Source organism: Peromyscus maniculatus, chromosome 21 (assembly GCF_049852395.1).
Source record: "Peromyscus maniculatus bairdii isolate BWxNUB_F1_BW_parent chromosome 21, HU_Pman_BW_mat_3.1, whole genome shotgun sequence".
Lineage (NCBI taxonomy): Eukaryota > Metazoa > Chordata > Mammalia > Rodentia > Cricetidae > Peromyscus > Peromyscus maniculatus.
Window position 1 is genome coordinate 30,681,756 of NC_134872.1, and position 22,297 is coordinate 30,704,052.

The following is a 22,297-nucleotide window of genomic DNA, read 5'->3' on the forward strand; positions in this document are numbered from 1 at the left end:
AAATCAAAACGACTCTGAGATACCACCTTACACCTGTCAGAATGGCTACGATCAAAAACACCAATGACAACCAATGTTGGAGAGGATGTGGAGCAAAGGGAACACTCCTCCACTGTTGGTGGGAATGTAAACTTGTACAACCACTGTGGAAATCAGTACGGCAGTTTCTCAGAAAATTAGCAATTGAACTACCTCAAGACCCAGCCATCCCACTCTTGGGCATATACCCAAGGAATGCTGATTCATACCATAAAGATACATGCTCAGCTATGCTCATAGCAGCACTATTTTTAATAGCCAGAACCTGAAAACATCCTAGATGCCTGTCAACGGAAGAATGGATGAAAAAAATGTGGTACATATACATAATGGAGTAGTACTCAGCAGAGAAAAACAACGGAAGCATGAAATTTGCAGGCAAATGGATGGAACTAGAAAAAATCATCCTGAGTGAGGTAACCCAAGCCCAGAAAGACATTTATGGTATGTACTCACTCATAAGTGGATTCTAGATATAAAATAAAGTACAATCAGACTACAACCCATAAAACCATGGAAGCTATATATATAGCATGGAGGTCCCTAGGATGACTGTGGCTTATAATAAATTTCGGTTTTACTCAATTACTAAGCAAGCCTCAATGAATCATCTCACTATTAAGATAAAGTTCCAGGAAAGGCGCAAAGCTACACAGAGAAACCCTGTCTCGAAAAACCAAAAAAAAACAAACAAAAAAAAAAACCAAAAAACAAAAAACAAAAACAAAAACAAAAACAAAGAAACAAAAAACAAACAACCAACAAAAAAAACATTTATATGACTCAGTTTATTCAAATAGCTTAAGCTTAACAAATTTAGCAAAGACGAGGCTAGACAACATTCTCAAGGCTGAATGTACCTTGGGTAAGGAGAAACATTCTCCAAGTCACTGGTTCTCAACTTTCTCAATACTATTTCATAACTGCAGCTTTGCCATTGTTATGAATCTCATTTCAAACATCTGACATGCAGGTGGTCCTAGGCTACCCTTGTAAAAACGTTTTTTTTTTCCCCAGACCTCAAAGATTCAAAAGTCATGGAATCAGGAGCTGTTGCAAGCCCTTGGCCTACGTCATTGTCTTGCTGCTGTGTTGTAAGTAATGAGCATCCCAGTTTGTGGTTAGTAGTTGGTGCTTATGGCTGTGACCCTAATTTGTAGCCTTTTAAGTCCAAATATTAACAATATAGAGCAATTTATAAACTTAAAATGTCCCATAGCCTTATAAATTTAAATATTTTAAAAACCGTTCTTAAAATGGTTAAGATCTATCAAATGTCTTTCTACAATATCAACAATAAAGTACCTTTTTTTACTTTAAGAGGGAGAAAACATGGCATCACCACAATCTTTATAAAGTAAAACCAAGCTCCAGAGTGCAAACAATCCCAAAGTTCAATATCTTGGATTTATTCACAATCCTTTTGGTTCTTTTACTTAGAGGCTTGGATCATTTTTCAGCCTCATCCTTGGCAGCATATATATATAGCTTGCCTTCTAGATCTCAGCCTGCTCCATTTCATTGTGGTTGGTGCTTCTGGTGACTATCACCTGGGTGACTCTTAAATTACAAGTTTAGCTGCCAGAGCAAGGTACATTCTTGTGTATAACATCATTGAGGTGCAGCTTTAATATATTTATTGAATACTATATTTACCAAACCTATATTACCATCTATTTAAATTCTTTAAAAGCTTGCTGTTGAACATTTAGCAAAGACATAAGTACTTAGGTGTAAATCTCTAAGTTAACCTTTGTTAACCTGAATAGATCTTTATAACCTTAGTGAAAGATGGCTGCCTAGGAGGTCACCAGCCAAGATGGAAGAAAACCACGTGGTTGCTGTTTAAAATATGTTTTTCTAAATAATAATTACATGCACATACATACATACACACAGTTGGATCCAAGTTACATACATATACATACAGTTAAAGCTAGTTTACATTTACACATACAGTTAAATCCAAAAAATATAGATATATATTTTCCATTTTTAACATAAACAGTTTACAGTTAAGAATCATCAGCTAATTTTAAAATGAAAATCAACCAGAATTAACTTTCAAATTCAGCATTTGCAGCTATAAATATATCCCCTCTGATATTCTACAACCTTCCATGTACCATCAGTCTGTTCCTTTGATCTCTCAGACATTTACTCCAGACAAATTCTGCTTTTCCTTTCCTTTTCTTTTTTTAAAACAGAAACTCTTACCAAAGTTTTTCTCTTGATTGGCCTCAGTAGTTTAGAATATATTGTAAAGCTACAATATTTTAAACAAGAACAGAAATACATGCATATACCATAAAAGAATAACTCTAAATGTGCATCAACATTGTACCAATGTGAAGCATCTGAAATTAGCAGCAGTTTTTTTTAACCAATAATAATTTATAACCAGCCCTTCTAAATGATGACAAATATTTATAACCTATTGAATCTGAATGATCAAAGCATCCATGGCTAGCCAGGAATCGGTTAAGGCTGATCATGTTGGGATTGTGGAGCAAAAAGGTCTTAAACCTTATGCTACAACTCTCTAATGAAATCTTAAGGGTGAGCTCCATGAATGTGAAACCACTGGAGGTATCTACAACATTCTTTGCTCAAGTTTGTGATTTAATAAAATCAGTTTTTGAATGCTCAAAAAAAAAAAACCCACAGCTCTGCAATTTAAAACTTTCTGTATTATTGTATCTCTGAAATAGAAATTAGCATTATTGTGTGTCTGAAACTACACATTGACATTTATCCAAATAAAAAATACAAAAATTGAGGGCTGGAGAGATGGCTCAGAGGTTAAGAGCACTGGCTGTTCTTCCAGAAGTCCTGAGTTCAATGCCAGCAACCCCATGGTGGCTCACAACAATGAGATCTGGTGCCCTCTTCTGGCCTGCAGGCATTCACACAGGCAGAACATTGTATACATAATAAATAAATAAATCTTTAAAAAAATGCAATGATAATCCCGTGTGTATGTATGTGTTAGTCCTTCAAGCTGTGTGTTTTTATTTAATTTTATTTTTCTTTATTAAGAAATTTTCTACTCAGTCCTCATGCTATCCACGACACGCTTTCCTCCCTCCTCCCACCCCCAGCCCTCTTTCCCAAGCCATCAGGCATCCCCACATCCCCCAAATCGAGATCTCCCATGGGGAGTCAGCAGAACCCAGCTCACTGAGCCTAGGCAGGTCCAAGCCCCTTTGCGCTCACCAAGGCTGTGCAAGGTGTCACACCACAGACACCGGATTCCCAGAAGCCTGTCCATGAACCAGGGACAGATCCCAATCCCTCTGCCTGGATGCCCCCCAAACAGTTCGAGCCAAACAACCATCTTCCATGTCCAGAGGGCCTAGTCCAGTCCCATGGGGGCTCCACAGCCAACAGTCCACAGTTCATGGGTTTCCACTAGTGTGGTCCATCATCTCTGTACATCCTCCCATCATGATCTTGACGTCCCTCACCTGCAGTATCTCTCCTCTCTCTCATCAATTGGATTCCCGAAACTCAGCCTGCTGCCTGGCCATGGATCTCTGTACCTGCCTCCATCTGTCACTGGACAAAGGCTCTATGAACAGCTAGGTTATTTGCTAGGCTGGTCACCCTAGGTGACCTAGGACCTATGCCTAGGACTGGTCCAGGCACCCTCTGGACCACTGCCAGCAGACCAACGATTCCTGAGCAACTCCCTATCACCCTGCCTCTACCTATTCCCATGATGTCCTCATCTATCATGGTATCTTCCTCCCTGCCCTCCCACTCTCTCCCTGTTCCAGCTTGAACCTCCCATTTCCCTATGTTCTCATCCCACACTCCTAGCCCTCTGTCACCTCCCCACACCCAGTCCACTCATGTAGATCTCATCCACTTCTCCTTCATGGGGTCATCCATGTGTCCCTCCAAGGGTCTTTTCCTGTTAGCTAGCCTCTCTTGAGTTGCGGGTTGCAGTCTGGCGATCCTTTCCTCCCATTTAGTATCCAATTATGAGTGAGTACAAACTATGTTTGTCCTTCTGAGTCTGGGTTACCTCACTCAAGATGACATTTTCTAGATCCATCCATTTGCCTGCAAATTTCATGATATCATTGTTTGTTTTTTTTTTTGTTTTTGTTTTTGTTTTTTTTTTTAACCACTGAGTAGTACTCCATTGTGTATATGAACAACATTTTCTTTATCCATTCTTCAGTTGAGGGGCATCTAGGTTGTTTCCAGGTTCTTGCCATTAGGAATAATGCTGATATGAACATAATTGAGCATGTGTCCTTGTGGTAAGATTGAGTATTCCTTGGGTATATGCCCAAGAGTGGAATAACTGGGTCCTGAGGAAGAATTTTTCCCAAATTTCTGAGAAACTGCCATACTGATTTCCAGAGTGGCTGTACAAGTTTGCATTCCCACCAACAGTGAAGGAGTGTTCCCCTTGCTCCACATCCTCTCCAACATAAACTGTCTTCAGTGTTTTTGTTCTTAGCCATTCTGACAGGTGTAAGATGATATCTCAGAGTTGTTTTGATTTGCATTTTCCTGATGACTAAGGATGATGAGCAATTCCTTAAATGTCCTTTAGCCATTTGAGATTCTTCTGTTGAGAATTCTCTGTTAAGCTCTGTAGCCCATTTTTTAATTGGATTGTTCAGTATTTTGATGTCTAGCTTTTTGATTTCTTTATATATTTTGGAGATCATCCCTCTGTCAGATGTGGGGTTGGTGAAGATCTTTTCCCATACTGTAGGCTGTTGTTTGGTCTTATTGACCATGTCCTTTGCTCTACAAAAGCTTCTCAGTTTCAGGAGATCCCATTTATTAATTGTCACTCTCAGTGTCTGTGCAACTGGTGCTATATTTAGGAAGTGGTCTCCTGTGCCAATTTGTTCCAGATTACTTCCTACTTTCTCTTTTATCAAGTTCAGTGTAAGGGGACTTAGGTTGAGGTCTTTGAACCACTTGGACTTGAGTTTTGTGCTTGGTGACAGAAAATGATCTATTTGCAATGTTCTGCATGTTGACATCTGGTTATGTCAGCACCATTTGTTGAAGATGCTTTCTTTTTTCCATGGTACAGTTTTGGCTTCTTTGTGGAAAATCATATATTCATAGGTATGTGGATTTATGTCAGGGTCTTCAACTCAATTCCATTGGTCCACATGTCTGTTTTTATGCCAATACCAAGCTGTTTTTATTACTGTAGCTCTATAGTAGAGCTTGAGGTCGGGGATCATGATGCCTCCAGAGGTTGCTTTATTATACAGGATTCTTTTAGCTATCCTAGGTTTTTTTTGTTATTCCATATAAAGTTAAGTATTGTTCTTTCCAAGTCTGTGAAGAATTGTGTTGGGATTTTGATGGGGATTGTATTGAATCTGTATATTCCTTTTGGTAAGATTGCCATCTTAACTATGTTGATTGTACCTATCCATGAGGGTGGGAGATCTATCCATTTTCTGTTATCTTCTTAAATTTCTTTCTTCAGAGACTTAAAGTTCTTATCATACATGTCTTTCACTTGCTTAGTTAGAGTTACCCCAATGTATTTTATATTATTTTTGGCTATTGTAAGGGGTGATGTTTCTCTGATTTCTTTCTCAGCCCCTTTTTCATTTGTATATAGGAGGGCTACTGATTTTTTTTGAGTTGATCTTGTATCCTGCCACTTTACTTTAGGAGTTTATCAGCTGTAGGAGTTCTCTGTAGAATTTTTGGGGTCACTTATGTATACTATCATATTATCTGCAAATAATGAAAGTTTGACTTCTTCCTTTCCAATTTGTATCCCCTTGATCTCCTTATGTTGTCTTATTACTCTATCTGGAACTTCAAGTACTATATTGAATAAGTATGGGGAGAGTGGACAGCCTTGTCTTGTTCCTGATTTTAGCGGAATCGCTTTGAGTTTCTCTCCATTTAATTTGATGTTGGCTGTTGGTTTGTTGTAAATTGCCTTTATTATGTTTAGGTATGTTCCTTGTATTCCTGATCTCTCCAAGACCTTTATCATGAAGGGGTGTTGGATTTTGTCAAAGGCTTTTTCAGCATCTAATGAGATCATCATGTGGTTTTTTTTCTTTCAGTTTGTTTATATGGTGTATTACATTGACAGATTTTCATATGTTGAACCATCCTTGCATCCCTGGGATGAAGCCTACTTGGTCATGGTGGATAATTGTTTTGATGTATTCCTGGATTCAGTTAGCCAGTATTTTATTGAGTATTTTTGCATCAATGTTCAGGAGGGAGATTGATCTGTAGTTCTCTTTCTTTGTTGCATCTTGTGTGGCTTGGGTTTTAAGGTAACTGTAGCCTCATAAAAAGAATTTGGTAATGTTCCTTCTGTTTCTATTGTGTGGAACAATTTGAAGAGTATTAATATTAGCTCTTCTTTGAAAATCTGGTAGCATTCTGCACTGAAACCATCTGGTCCTGGGCTTTTTTTTTTTCTTTTTTTGGTTGGGAGGATTTTAATGACCGTTTCTATTTCCTTAGAGGTTATTGGTTTATTTAAATAGTTTATCTGGTCTAGATTTAACTTTGTAATGGGTACCTATCCAGAAAAACATCCATTTCTTTCAGATTTTCCAATTTTGTGGAGCACAGGTTTTTGAAGTATGACCTGATGATTCTGTGGATTTCTTTAATGTTAGTTGTTATGTCCCCCCCCCCCCTTTTTTTCCCTTATTTTGTTAATTTGGGTGCTCTCTCACTGCTTTTTGGTTAATTTGGATAAGGGGTTATCTATATTGTTGATTTTCTCAAAGAACCAACTCTTTGTTTCCTTGCTTCTTTGTATTGCTCTCTTTGATTTTATTTTATTGATTTCAGTCTGCAATTTGATTATTTCCTGGAGTCTGTTTCTCCTGGGTGAGTTTGCTTCTTCTTGTTTTAGAGCTTTCAGTTGTACTGTTAAGTCACTAGTGTGAGATTTCTCCAACTTCTTTATGTGGGCATTTAGAGCTATGCATTTTCCTCTTAGCACTGCTTTCATGGTGTCCCATAAATTTGGGAATGTTGTACATTCATTTTCATTGAATTCGAGGAAATGTTTAATTTCTTTCTTTATTTCTTCCTTGGCCCATTGGTGATTCAATTGGGCATTATTCAGTTTCCATGAGATTGTATGCTTTCTGTAATTTTTGTTGTTGTTGAAGTCTAAATTTAAGCCATGGTGATTTGATAAGATACAGGAGGTTGTTTCAATTTTATTGTATCTCTTGAGATTTTCTTTGTGACCAAGCATGTGGTCGATTTTGGAGAAGGTTCCATGGGGTGCTGAAAAGAAGGTATATTCTTTAGTGTTAGGGTGGAATATTCTGTAAATATCCATTAAGTCTACTTGAGTCATAATGTCTGTTAGTTTTCTTATTTTTCTGTTAAGTTTCTGTCTGACAGACATGTCCATTGGTGAGGGTGTGGTGTTGAAGTCTCCCACTCCTAGTGTATGGGGTTTGATGTGCGATTTAAGCTTTAGTAATGTTTCTTTTACAAATGTTGGTGCCCTTGTATTTGGGTCATAAATATTCAGAACTGAGACTTTGTCTTGTGGGATTTACCCTGTGGTAAATATGTAGTGTCCTTCCTGATCTCTTTCAATTGATTTTAGTTTGAAGTCTATATTATTAGATAATAGGATAGCTACACCAGCTTGCTTTTTAAATCCATTTGATTGGAATGTCTTTCCCCAGCCTTGTATTCTGAGGTGTTGACTGTCTTTGAAGTTGAGGTGTGTTTCTTGTATGCAGCAAATGAATAAATCTTGTTTTCATATCCATTCTGTTAGTCTGTCTTTTTATAGGTGATGAGACCATTGATATTTATGGATATTAATTATCAGTTATTGTTAATTCCTGTTATTTTTTGGTGGTAGTGTTGTATGTTTGCCTTCTTTGGTATATGTTGGTATGAGACTATCTATTGCCTGTGTTTTTATGCCTGTGTTTTCTTGATCCAGTGGGAGCTCTTGATAGACTTTTTCTCTCAGGGATCAGCTCTTAGTCTTACTGGCACTAGTAGGCTCTGTCTCAGGGAGTAGTTTCAGTCTTACTGTGTTGTAGATGGTGGTAGTCTGACCTGTCTGTAGGATGTCTACCTGTCAACTGGCCTTTTAGTCCAGTTGGGTGCTGGCAGGCTCTATCTCAGGGAATATTTGCAGTCTTGGAGGGTGGGTGGGATTTTGGGGAGGTGGGGCTTGGGTTATAGGGTCTGATGGGGGATGGGAGTAGTCTGACCTGTGTGCAGGAGGTCTGCCTGCCAACTGGCCTGAAACTGGAACTGCAATGGGTGAGGGTGTAGGGGCACAAGGTTGTGCTTTCAAGGTCCCCATTGAGAAATAGGGTGTTAGTCTGTTGGGTTTGCCTTTATAAGTCCCTTGGCCTTTTTCCTTTGCTGCTCTTAATATTCTTTCTTTATTCTGTAGGTTTAGTTGTTTAATTATTATGTGGTGAGGGGACTTTTGGGGCGATCTAGTCTGTTTGGTTTTCTATAGGCTTCTTGCATCTTCATAGGTATTTCCTTTTTTAATTTGGGAAAGTTTTGTTCTAGGATCTTGTTGAATATATTTTCTGTGCCTTTGAGTTGGTATTCTTCTCCTTCCTCTATCCCTATTATTCTTAGGTTTGTTCTTGTCATGGTGTCCTAGATTTCTTGCACATTTTGTGTTTTGACTTTTTTTGGGTTTGATATTTTCTTTGGCTTATGAATCCATTTCCTCTATTGTATCCTCTACACCAGAGATCCTCTCTTCCATTTCTTGTATTCTGTTGGTTATGCTTGCAACTGTCTTTCCTGTTTGTTTTCTCAGATTTTCTATTTCCAGCATTCCCTCTCTTTGTGTTTTCTTCATTGTTTCTATTTCCTTTTTCAGGTCTTGAACTGTTTCCCTCATCTGTTTAATTGTGTTTTCATCATTTTCTTGAAGGGATTTAATGCTTTCTTCCAATTTTTTACTTGTCTTTTTCACTATTTCTTTATAGATTTCTTTCAATTTTTCTTTGTCTTTTTCTCCATTTCTTTATTGATTTCTTCCACTTTTTGTTTGTCTTTTCCTCATTTCATTTTTCAGTTTTTCTTGAAAGGCCCCTAGCACCTTCATGATGCTATTCTTTTTTATTCTTTCATTCTTTTTTTTTTTTTTTTGGTTTTTTGAGACAGGGTTTTTCTGTGTAGCTTTGGAGCCTGTCCTGGAACTCAATTTGTAGCCCAGGCTGGCCTCAAGATCACAGTGATCTCCCTGTCTCTGCCTCCCTAGTGCTGGGATTAAAGGCGTGTGTCACCACCACCTAGCCATTATGCTATTCTTAAGGTCACTTTCTTCTGCTTCTTCTACCTTGTGATGTTCAGGTCTTGCTGTTGGAGGAGAGCTATATTCTGGTGATGCTGTATTGCCCTTTGTGTTGTTGTATGTACTTCTGCTTTGACGTCTACCCATCTCCTTGTCTAATAGGTATAAGAGGTGTCTGTGTCTGAGCAAGTTACTGTTGTTCCATTCTGTGCTTGTTGTGTCTGTGTCTCAGGGGGCCCTTCTTGGTCTAATCTTAGCTCTTGATCTAATTGGAGCAGGCAGATTCTGTGTCTCAGGAAGCTGCTCTTGGGTCGACCCAAGCTAGTTGATTCTATGACTCACGGATCCATTTTTGGTCTTATCAGGGCTCTTGGTCCAGTCAGAGCTGACAGATTCTGTGTTCCAGGAAAAAACTTCTGGTCCAATGAGAGATGGCAGATTCTCATTTTCAGAAAGCCACTATTGGTCCAATGAGGGCTGGGAGATTCACTGTCTGCTGAGGTTACTCTTGGTTCAATGACAGCTCTTTGTACAATGAGAGCGCTCTCACTAGGCCTGATAAGAGGTGGGAATTGGTTTCTAGGACTCAGGAAGTGGTTGGAATCTCGGACAGATGGGTATGGGGAGAGGGTGTGTAGATTGCAGGGTCCATTGATGGGTCTTAGGGAAGGGGGAGCCTTCCTGAAGGAGCCCTGTCTGCTGTCAGGCAACTGGGGCCAAGTTGGGTAGTGTTCCCAGGGAACAACAGCTTCGGCCCAGGGAAGGGTCCTAGGGCCCGCCTCACTGGGTATGAACAGAGTCACTCAACTCTAAGCCAGATGAGAGCTCCGGGTTGGTTTCCAAGCTTCAGGAAGTGGCTGGGGTCTCAGGCTAATGGGTATGGGGGCAGGGTATGTAGATTGCAGGGTCTGCTGATGGGTTTTGGTGAAGTAGGGACCCTTCACTCAGAAGCCATGCCTGCTGACCCGCAACTGGGGCTGAGTTGGGTGGGTGTTTTAAAAATGGCAATCTTACCAAAAGAAAACCTCAGATTCAATGCAATCCCCATCAAAATCCCAACAAAATTTTTCACAGACCTTGAAAGAACATTACTAAATTTCATTTGGTAAAAAAGAAAACCCAGGATAGGTAAATGAATACTGCACAACAAAGCCACTTCTGGAAGTATCACCATCCCTGACATCAAGCTCCACTTTAGAGCTATAGTAATAAAAACATCTTGATATTAGCATTAAAACCAACATGTGGACAAATGGAACTCAAATTGAACACCATGACATTAACCCACACTCCTATGAATACCTCACACATCTATGAACACCTGATTTTTGACAAAGAAGCCCAAACTATATAATGGTAAAAAGGGAGCATCTACAACAAATGGTGCTGGCATAACCAGACATCAACATGTAGAAGGCTGAAAATAGATCCATATCTATTACCATGTATAAAACTCAACTCCAAATGGATCAAAGACTTCAATATAAAACAGGTTAAACTGAACCTGATAGGAGAGAAAGTTGGAAACAGTCTTGAATGCTTTAGCAGAAGAGACCACTTCCTACATATAACACCAGTAGCACAGAGACTGAGAACAACAATTAATATATGGGACCTCCTGAAATTGAGAAGCTTCTGTAAGGCAAAGACATGGTCAATAAGACAAAACCAAAGCCTACTGAATGGGAAAAGATTTTCTTTTAGTGCTTTCTGTAGGGCTGTATTTGTGAGTAGGTATTGCTTAAATTTAATTATGTCCTGGAATATCTCATGCACTCTGTCTATGGTATTTGAAAGTTTTGTTGGGCATAGTAGTCTGGGCTGGCATCTCTGATCTCTTAGTGTCTGCATAACATCTGTCCAGGACCTTCTGGATTTCAGAGTCTCCATTGAGTAATCAGGTGTTATTCTGATGGGTCTGACTTTATAAGTTACTTGGCCTTTTTCCTATGCTGCTCTTAAAATTTTTTCTTTATTCTGCATGTTTAGTGCTTTGATTATTATGTGGTCAGTTGACTTTTTCAGGGGTGGGTGCTTTGTCTATTTGGTGTTCTGTAAATTTCTTGTATCTTCATAGGCATTTCCTTCTTAAAATTGAGAAAGTTTTTTTCTATGATTTTGTTGAATATATTTTCTGTGCCTTTGTGTTGCTATTCTTCTCCTTCTTCTATTCCTATTATTCTTAGGTTTGGGCTCTTCATAGTGTCCCAGATTTCCTGGACATTTTGTGTTATGAGTTTTTTTGGAATTTAGTGCTTTCTTTGACTGACGAAACTATATCTTCTATTATGTCCTCCACGCCAGAGATTCTCTCTTCCATCTCTTGTATTCTGTCAGTTATGCTTGTATCTGTAGTTCCTGTTTGTTTACTCGGATTTTCTATTTCCAGCATTACTTCAGTTTGTGTCTTCTTCATTGCTTCTATTTCAATTTTCAGGTCTTGTACTCTTTCCTTCAGTGGTTTAATTGCTTTTCCTTGGTTTTCTTGGCTTTCTTTAAGGGATTTATTTATTTCTTCCAATTTTGTTTGTTTGTCTTTTTCTCAATTTCTTTAAGGGAATTTTTCATTTCCTTTTTAAAGGCCTCTATCATCTTCATAAATTTATTTTTAAGGTCACTTTCTTCTGATTCTTCTATGTTATGATGTTCAGGTCTTGCTGTTGAAGAATCATTAAGTACTGGTGGTATCATATTACTTTTTATGTTATTGTATGCATTTTTGCACTTGCGTCTACCCATCTCTTCCTCCATTGGGTCGAGAGGTGTTTGTGTCTGAGGGAGCTGCTCTTAGTTCAATCTGTGCTTCCTGTGTCTGTGTCTCAGGGGGCCACACTTAGTCTAATCAAAGCTGGAAGATTCTTTTTCTCAGTGAGCTTCTGAGGTTGTAGCGGGATGGGTAGGTTTGGGGTAGGGTGTGGGTCTTGTAGATTGCAGGGTCCAATGGAGGGTGTTGGTGGGGAGGCTTGCCTGCAGGAGTCTTCCCAGCTGGCCTGGTTATCCTCAGCTACATAGAAGCTTGAGGCCAGCCTATGGTACAGAAGACTCTGTTTCTAAATAAATGTACTAATGCAACTATGTAAAATCAAGGAAGAGGTCTAGGACAGATTGGTATGAGTACCCTTATATAAGGTGGCCAAGCATAGTTCAGCTCCTACCTGCCATGCATCAGATAACAGCATAGATTTCACAACATCTAGGAGTAGAGATAGCTGGATAGTGGTCCCTAAAGTGAGGTCTTCATATGATGCTTGCTGTGGGTACAGTTACTACCTTGTGGTTAATATCAACTTAATAAGTTTATATACTAAAATAAAGAAGATCATTAAAAATGGTTATCTTTAACAATGGACTCTCAAAATTCCTGAGACATGAATAATCATCTCTGACAAGCTGATTTCATCTGAGAATTAAGGAGAATGCAGCATTGGCATCCATGTTGGAGACTGTATTTTATTTCTGTATCTGAGTCTGGGCCTCTGATTGTCATAACATGCAAATAAGCATGGACTTAATCTCCTGTACCAATATCAAAACAAACTGTAGCAATTATCAGGGATTACTGCTCTCAGTTCACACTGTATCAGATGAGGAGCCTAAATTAGTAGTTATCAGTTGGTGAAGATGCTTCCCCTTTTTTCTCTAGGGTGAAGGTTTCCAGTTCCCCTAGAGGTTGTTACTACTCCTTCTTAGTCCATAGAATATACAGGAAGCTGTCACATGTTCCTCAGGACCATCCAGGGTGAGAAAGCCTTATGTTCTTCACTGTATTCCTCCAATGAGATAACCTTCCCAGATGCCTGGATATCTTGTAGCAGCTAAGGTAACATTCTTTTTATTTTCTTTTTCTTTTTTCCCCTCCTTTTCTTCCTTCCCTGTTTCCTTCATTTCTTCCTTCTTTTTTTCTTTCTTTCTTCTGTGTGTGTTTATTTATTTGTTTTTACATCCAGATCATAGTTTCCCCTCCCTCCTCTTCTTTCATTCCCTCTACTCATGCCTCACCTACCTAGTCCTCCTCTATTTCTCTTTAGAAAAAGGCAGGGCTCTCATGGATATCATCTAGCCATGGCTTATTATTTCATTGAGACCAGGCACCTCCTCTCCTATTAAGGCACGGCAAAGCAACCTGGTAGGAGGAAAGAGTCCCAAAAGCAGTCAACAGAGTCAGACACAGCCCCCCTCCCACTGTTATGTGTCCCACAAAAAGACCAGGCTACACAACTGTAACATATGTGCAGAGGGCCTAAGTCAGTCCCATGCAGGCTTTCTGATTGTCAGTTCAGTTTTTGTGAGTCCCTATGAGCCCAGGTGAGTTGCTTCTGTGGATTTTCTTCTTGTGTCTTTGACCCCTCTGGATCCTACAACCTTACTCCCTCTCTTGTGCAGAATTCCCCCCAAGTTCTGCCTAAGGTTTTGCTTTGGGTCTCTCCATCTGATTCCATAAGTTGCTGGGTGAAGCCTCTCTGATGACAATTGGGCTAAACCTAACCCTGAGGAGATTCATGCATCCCCCACTTGATCTCTCCTTGTTACTAGCTTCTTTGTGTCTATGGATTGTAGCATGTTTATCATTTACATTATGGCTAATATCTACTTATAAGTGAGTATATACCATGTTTATCTCTTTCTGGGTCTGGGGGACTTCACTCAGAATGAACTTTTCTAGATCCATCCATTGGCCAGCAATTTTCCATGATGTCATTGTTTTTAAGCATTGTTTTTCTAGAGAACTGCCCCTCTTGCCTCAGCTCTGGAGGTTGAGAGGTGTCAACATTTCCTCATAGGTGACTTCCCAAGTCCCCACTTTAACCTCTTCACTCCCCAGCACAACTAAAGGGTTTCCTGGGGTTTCTTTCTTCCTTTTGCAGGACTTCCATCTTCCTTGGGTCATCACCAGGTCAAACCCATACAGCTAACCTTTCAAGGTGTTCCAGTGACTCCCAACCACACCTCCTGCTGTGATTGAAAACCTGGAAAGGACAAAGGCAGCCTTACCACCAGGAGTCACCAGACACATTGCATACTCAGACACATTGCATACTCAGAATTCTGTGTTGTTGTTTGGAGCAGAAGTACTCCATGCTCCCTGGTATTCCAAGGTTCTCAGATGAGATACAGTAGCCAGAAAGGGATGATAAATAATTCCATCCTGCTGTAGGGGGCATCTGGATTTCTCACTAGACTGACACACCTTTTTGAATGACTCTCAGTGCTACAACAGAGTTCAGTTAATGTATGTACCATAACCAAGAAGCCAAGGGCTATTTTCTGCCCCAGGTTTTCTGGCACATGCTTGGAAGCCTGAGTGTCATTCTGTGTAAGTCAAGATTGCTGCCAACAGGTTTGTTCCTGCTTTCAGGAACCAGGAATTTCAAGAATTCCCTCCCAGGGCCAGAAGGTGGAGGCAAATGCCTTTAATCCCAGCATGGTGGAGGGTGGTGGAGGAAGAACCAGGAGGATCTCTGTGAGTTCAAGGCCAGCATGGACTACAGAGTGAGCTCCAGGACAGGCACCAAAACTACAAAGAGAAATCCTGTCTCAAAAACAAAACAAAACAAAACAAAAAAAGAATTTTCTCCCAGGAAAGATGGAGCTTCAAGACTCAGAGCAAAGAATCCCTATAGCCATCAGTGTCTGAGTGTTGGTTTCCAGATCAGAATCAAAGGCCACTTTCAGGAACTCAGATGACCATCCATCAGAGCTGAGTGAGGTCATCTGGGTGGTGGGAGCAGGTTCTCAGCATGTGTCTGTGGGGTACCTAGAGAATCCGTTCTTCCTATCATTCTTCTTGATTCAGGAGTGGAAGGAACATTGATTATTTGCTAGTGTAGTGAAGCCTGGCATGGATGGGGAGAGATGGAGTTGGAGGCAGTGCCAATTAGACTTTGGTGTAGAGAAGAGTTCAATTAGCAAATGTTATAAAATGTTGCTAGAAGTCTGGAAATGACAATCAAGGAGGTTCTTTAATTACTAACTCCTGAGGATAGCTGTTAACCTGGGATAGTACATCTAAAGAGGGGAATGATAACAACCTTGCCCAAGGTCCCTTTCTTCAATTGAGTAGATGGTCTTCTGATTATCCTGAGAAGGCTTAGGGAGTTCTGAGAATGGAGAGCAGATCCTGTCTGCAGGCCTCTCCCAAGCTCAGTCCACCATGCTCTGGAGGAGGTTGTAGCAGAGACAGCTGGGCAGCCCAGGAAGACATGGCTTACAGCTGGGCTCCACTGCCAGCCTTCCAAGCTGAATTTCCCTGGCCTCTACTCATGAGGATTAAGGACAGTCAAATTGGGCCCTTTGTTGTGGAATAATCTTTTTGTACACTGTGAAGATGTGTCACTCAGATTGGTGTAATAAAAGCTGAACAGCCAATAGCTAGGCATGATTTCCAGGCACAGAGATTGCTAGCAAGAAGAATGGGGACGCCAGGACACAGAGCATGTAGCATGGGCATTACACAGTAAGGGAAATAGAACCACATAAGCGAATGTAGATGAAAAGATATGGGTTAGCCGGGCGGTGGTGGCGCACGCCTTTAATCCCAGCACTCGGGAGGCAGAGGCAGGCGGATCTCCGTGAGTTCGAGGCCAGCCTGGGCTACCAAGTGAGTTCCAGGAAAGGCGCAAAGCTACACAGAGAAACCCTGTCTCGAAAAACCAAAAAAAAAAGAAAAAAAAAAAAAAAGAAAAGATATGGGTTAATTTAAGTTATAAGAGCAAGTTAGAAACAAGCATAAGCTAATAGCCAAGACTTCACAATTAATAAATCTCTGTGTCATGATTTGGGAGCTTGCTGGTGGGACAAAGAATGATTAGCTACACACCTCTCCTCTTCCAATCATAGGGAAATGAGGGTTTGCATGGTGGCCTGATTTGGAGAGTAGGACTTTGAAATATATCAATCCAGAAAATGCAGGGTTTAAAAAAGGAAAATTACTTTCCCTAAGGCACCATGAGTTTATTATGCCAACTTCCCTAGCCTGGGTTTCTCTTTTTCCCCATGATATCTTCCTCTATCACGGGACCTCTTTCATTGCTTTCCCACTCTATTCCTGTTCCAACTCTAACATCCCATTCCCTTATGTTCTCATCCCCTATCCCCTACCCTCCATTTCCCACCTCTTATCCCCAGTTTTCTCATGGAGATCTCATCTATTTCCCCTTCATTGAACAACCCATGCATCCCTCTTTTCGTCTTCTTTGTTAGCTAGCTTGTCTGGATGTGTGGGTTGTTGTCTGGTTTTCCTTTGCTTTATATCTACTATCTACTTATGAGTGGGTACATACTATATTTGTCTTTCTGAGTCTAGGTTACCTCACTCAGGGTGATATTTTCTAGTTCCATCATTTGCCTGCAAATTTCATGATGTCATTGTTTTTCTCTGCTGAGTAGTACTCCATTGTGTATATGTACCATATGTGTTCATCCATTCTTCATTTGGGGGCATCTAGGTGTTCCCAGGTTCTGGATAATATGAATAATACTGCTATGAACATAGTTGAGCATGTGTCCCTGTGGAATGATTGAGCATTCTTTGGGTGTATGCCTAAAAGTGGTATAGTAGTGTCTTGAGGAAGACTGATTCCCAATTTTCCTTAAAACCACCACACTGAATTCCAGAGGGGCTGTACAAGTTTACACTGCCACTAACAGTGGAGGAGTGTTTCCCTTGCTCCACATCCTCTCCAACATAATTTGTGTGCAGTGCTTTTGATCTTATCCATTCTGACAGGTGTATGATTGTATCTCAGAGTCTTTTGATTTGCATGACTAGGGATCCTGAGCAGTTCCTTAAATGTATTTTGGCTGTTTGAAATTCTTCCTTTACGAATTCTCTGTTTAGCTCTATAGCTCATTTTTTATTTGAATTGTTCATTATTTTTGATGTCTAGATTCTTGAGTTCTTTATATATTTTGGAGATCAGCCCTCTGTCAGATTTGGGGTTGCTGAAAATCTACCTTTGAGTGTGTGTGAGGGGTGTGTGTGTGTGTGTGTAGAGAAAGGAAGAGAAAGAGAGGAGAGAGAAGAGAGGGGTTTACTCTGCAGTATGGGAGGGAATACCTAGTAACACCTGGTACACAGACGTATATGCATATTTGGTGCTTTCTTTGTAGAAAATGCAGTACTAGGCAGGTCCTGAACATTAGCAATGTAGAAGGCTTACAATTTATGGTTCTAACAGGCTGTAACTTCAAGTTTTATGTATTCGTGCATTCATATGTGTGTTTGTGTGTGTGTGGCTTCGACTGTAGGGGAGATATACCTGGCAGGTACCCTCTGAGATAGTATACTTGTCATTTACAAAAGGATATTTATTAAAATAACATAGTCAAGATACAGTGGAGAACATCTTGGTAGCCAAAGAACTGGGCCTCTTATGGACTGCACAGTCCTCTCTTTTCTTTATATCTTACACAGGGATTCAGGGCTCACAATGGAGTGGGCTTGGAACAGGAAAACAGTCCTCTCAGTGCTTGGGAAATTCTCTTCTTCATTAGCTTCCAGACTCTAGGTGGCCTGGAATCCAAGGATGTAGGTTCTTCCTGGGGCTGGTCACTGGGCATGTTGTGTCCCATGAATGGTTCCTCTGTGGAGAAGCCCATGTTCAGAAACCTGGTGGGTGTTCCATCTGGGGCTGATTCACCTGAGGAAAGATCATCAGGCTGGCTGTCCACAGAATTCGCATTGATGCAATGAGTCCTGTAGCACTGTTGATGACATTAGCCATCAGGACATCTCCTTGTGGGACCATTTATTCTTCACAGGCTTTCTTTTCTGTATCTGTTGAGCATTTTGTAGCTTTGGCATCTCCTGCCTCTTCCTTCGACACCCTCCTCATGTAAATGTCTCTTCCCTTTTCCTGTACTTGTTGGGAAGGCTGGTTCACTGAATCTCCTCTTCAGGGGGAGAACGGGGCGAAGAACACCTATAGGGTTGTCATTTAAGCAGCACTTTTGATTTTGCTGATTGCTGTCTCCACAGCTCAGTTTGTATTTGAGGATATTGAATGTTGCCATTAAATTATTTGGTTGCCTGTGTTTTAGGGATGACACAATGTCTTCACAGGTATAGCCCATGGTGCACATGGTCTCCACTACCCTGGGAAGGATTTCCTTTGTTGTAGGTGCTGCATGTTCTTTAATGTTGCCTAGCCATCTGCTTTCCTGGAGCTGACATATTGTCATTCTGTGCCTGGTGGAGATCATGAGTAAACTTGCAATGATGATTACACAGGGTTCTGACACGAAGTAGGGACAGGGAAACATTGTGGTGGTGATGACCCTGTACATACGACTTCTGGTGGTTTCATCATATGGAAATTTTCCTGTGACCAGTACATATAGGAGGACTCCCAAGCTCCACATATCCCCTGCTAGTCCATCATAGGGTTTCCTTGCCAAAATCTCTGGAGCCAAATAGACCAAGGTGCCACAGAATTCCTCCAACATCTGCCCCTCTGCCTGCTCTCTGGCCATACCAAAGTCACAAAGCTTGACATTGCCAGCTCTGTCAATAAGGATATTGTCCAATTTAATGTCACGATGGGCAATTCGTTTTTGGTGGAGAAAATGAACTCCTGAAACGACCTGTTGGAATATTGGTCTGACCTCATCCTCCTTTAGAAAGTATCTCTCCCTGATTAAACATGCCAGGTCTTTTCCTTCAATATACTCCATGATCACAAAAGTTGTTGAACTTGTGTCAATAACATGAAAGAAATGAACTATGTTTCTGTGTTCCACAGATTGAAGTATCCTTGCTTCAATGTTGATGCTAGCCAGAGAATTCTTTTCCTTCTCCAGGACCTTGACAGCCACCTGTGTATGTGTAGGAAGGTGGCAGGCAAGCTTCACCTCCCCAAATCCACCAGAGCCTAGAGATGTTAAGATCCTGAAATCCTTTTCAAGGATGTTTTTTTCTGAGGGGCTGGCCATGATGTTCTGCTCAGTTAGACACTTTATCTTGTTGCCAATTCCTGGGACAAACAATACCAGAAACAATAGTTAATGCAATTTTAGGATGGATGTTTAGTGCTATGAATTCTGTCATGGAATGTGGGACATCCCAAACAATCTAATGATGCAGGTCAAGGACCTAGAAACACTAGAATAAAACAACATCCAAGCACTAGATGAGGGATCATAGTGAAGATTAAAGATGGAATCTTTGATGTATATGTGCAAAGGAAAAGAGTGAGATCAGACATAGAATGACTTGGGCATTTTTCAAGAATGTATCAAATGAAAAACCCTGGCCCAAACTGATCTAGAGATTTAAGATACAAACTTATAGGGGAAAAAACGAGGGGTTATGTCCCAACCAAACTACAGTCCTGAGGATCTTTCAGGGATTGCTCACCTCTTAAGCCCCAGGAAATTTGAAAGTATGAAAGGAATACCTAGATGAGTGTGACTATGTATTATTATTATTATTATTATTTTATTTTACAATACTATTCAGTTCTACATAACAGCCACAGATTCCCTTGTTCTCCCCCTTCCTGCCCCCTCCCCTTGCCCCCAGCACACCTCCCATTCCCATCTCCTCCAGAGCAAGGCCTCCCCCAGGACTGAGATCGACCTGATAGACTCCATCCAGGCAGGTCCAGTCCTCTCCTCCCAGATTGAGCCAAATGTCCCTGCATAAGTCCCAGGTTTCAAACAGCTAACTAATGCAATGAGCCCAGGACCTGAGAAAAGGAAGAAACGAAGTGCTAAAGAGGCCCACAGAAATCCACAAAGATACCTCCACAAAAGACTGCTGGCAATGGCCGAGAGACAGCCGGGACTGACCTACTCTGGTGATGGGATGGCCAAACACCCTAATAGTTGTGCCAGAAACCCCATCCAAGGACTGAGGAATCTGGATGCAGACATCCACGGCTAGGCCCCGGGTAGAGCGCCGGGAGTCTAATTATTGAGAAAGAGGAGGGTTTATATGAGCGAGAATTGATGAAACCAAGGTTAGATTAAGCACAGGGACAAATAGCCAAACGAATGGAAACACATGAACTATGAACCAAAGGCTGAGGGTCCCCCAACTGGATCAGGCCCTCTGAATAGGTGAGACAGTTGATTGGCTTGATCTGTTTGGGAGACATCTAGGCAGTGGTACCAGGTCCTGGGCTCATTGCATGAGTGTGACTATTAAAACAAGATCAAAGAAATCACTTAAAGACGTGAGTCATAAGCAACTGGTGTGGCTCGTAACAAAATAGCTTTAAGCCAAGTAGAGCCCAGGCTTCTTGGATTCACTGAATTTTTCAAAACTTTGGAGAAGAACGAACACTGTGCTGGGGGATTTGCTGGTCAACCTGACACAAACTAGAGTCCTCAGGGAGGAAGGGACCTCAGTTGATGACATGTCTCCATGAGATCCAGCTGTCTGGCATTCTCTCAACTAGTGACCATGGGGGAAGCACTTGCCCATTGTGAGTAGTGCTATGCTTGGGCTGGTGGTCCTGGGTTCTATACAATCAGGCTGAGCAGGCCAGGGGTAGCAATCAAGTAAGCATCAGCCATCTATGTCCTCTGCATAAGCTCCTCCCTCCAGGATCCTGCTGTTTATTATTTTGTTTGTTTGTTTCATTGTGGGTATTTTTTTTTTTTTCGAGACAGGGTTTCTCTGTGTAGCTTTGCGCCTTTCCTGGAACTCACTTGGTAGCCCAGGCTGCCCTCGAACTCACAGAGATCTGCCTGCCTCTGCCTCCCGAGTGCTGGGATTAAAGGTGTGTGCCACCACCGCCCAGCTTATTGTAGGTATTTTTTTTGTCATGGTGTTTTGTTTTTGTTTTTGTTTTTTTTTTTTGAGCAATAGAAACCCTAATTAAGACAAACACCAATGTTAAAGAAAATACTTCATGAAAGAGAAAGCAAGGAATACATTCAAACTAATCTCAGTGCCAGTAGTACCTGAGTCCACAACTAAATAAACTGAATTAATAAAGACAGCACAAACTGCCAGGCAGTGGTGACCCACACCTTTAATCCTGGCAGGTAGATCTCTGTGAGTTCAAGGCCAGCTTGGGCTATAGAGTGAGTTCCCAGAAAGGCACAAAGCTACACAGAGAAACCCTGTATCAAAAAAGACAAAAAACAAACAAACTAACTAAAAAACCCAAAATGGGGATATGTTGAGGTTCAGTTGATTAGAGAACTCCAAATCTATCAGGACCATTGCTCCATTCTCCCTGCAGGCACTGCCCCTTATGGACTAGTATCTAGCATTCTTCATACTGCCTCTTTGTAATTTCACCACAAGCAACCAACCAATCATGGTTTGTCAGATTGTTTTTTCTTATCTTCTATACCATAACAGGGCCATAGTTACTTTTATGATGGCTGTGATCAAGTCCCAGTGAGGAATCAATTCTAGGGAGGAAGGTTTTAGTTGCACGTAGACTTTCAACAGACACAGAAGCCATGTGCCTGGGAACATCTTGTTCCTTGTAGATCTGGGTTGTTACATGGCTGGTGACATTGCATTAGAAGTTCTCTGTCTGCTGGGCGGTGGTGGCACACGCCTTTAATCCCATCATTTGGAACACAGAGGCAGGTGGATCTCTGTGAGTTCAAGGCCAGCCTGGTCTACAGAGTGAGATCCAGGACAGGCACCAAAACTACACAGAGAAACCCTGTCTCGAGAGAAAAAAAAAAGTTCTCTGTCCACCAGTGACTTACTTTCTAGAAAGCTTCACCTCTGTGGCTTCCACAACTTTCCAAGTAGCACTAGCTACTGGCAACCTAGTGCTCAAAAGGCCTGAGATAAGGTTAACAACACCATTGGGGTAGTTTGCATGAAAAACGTCCCTACAGTCTGGTCATTTGACCACCAGTTTTTGACCTATTTGTGGAAAGTCATGGGGTAAAGCCTTGTTTATTGTATTAGAGTTCACAGTAACAACAGAATAATTGATAAAATGATTCAATCTCTCTCTCCTCACATCTCTCTCTCTCTCTCTCTCTCTCTCTCTCTCTCTCTCTCTCTCT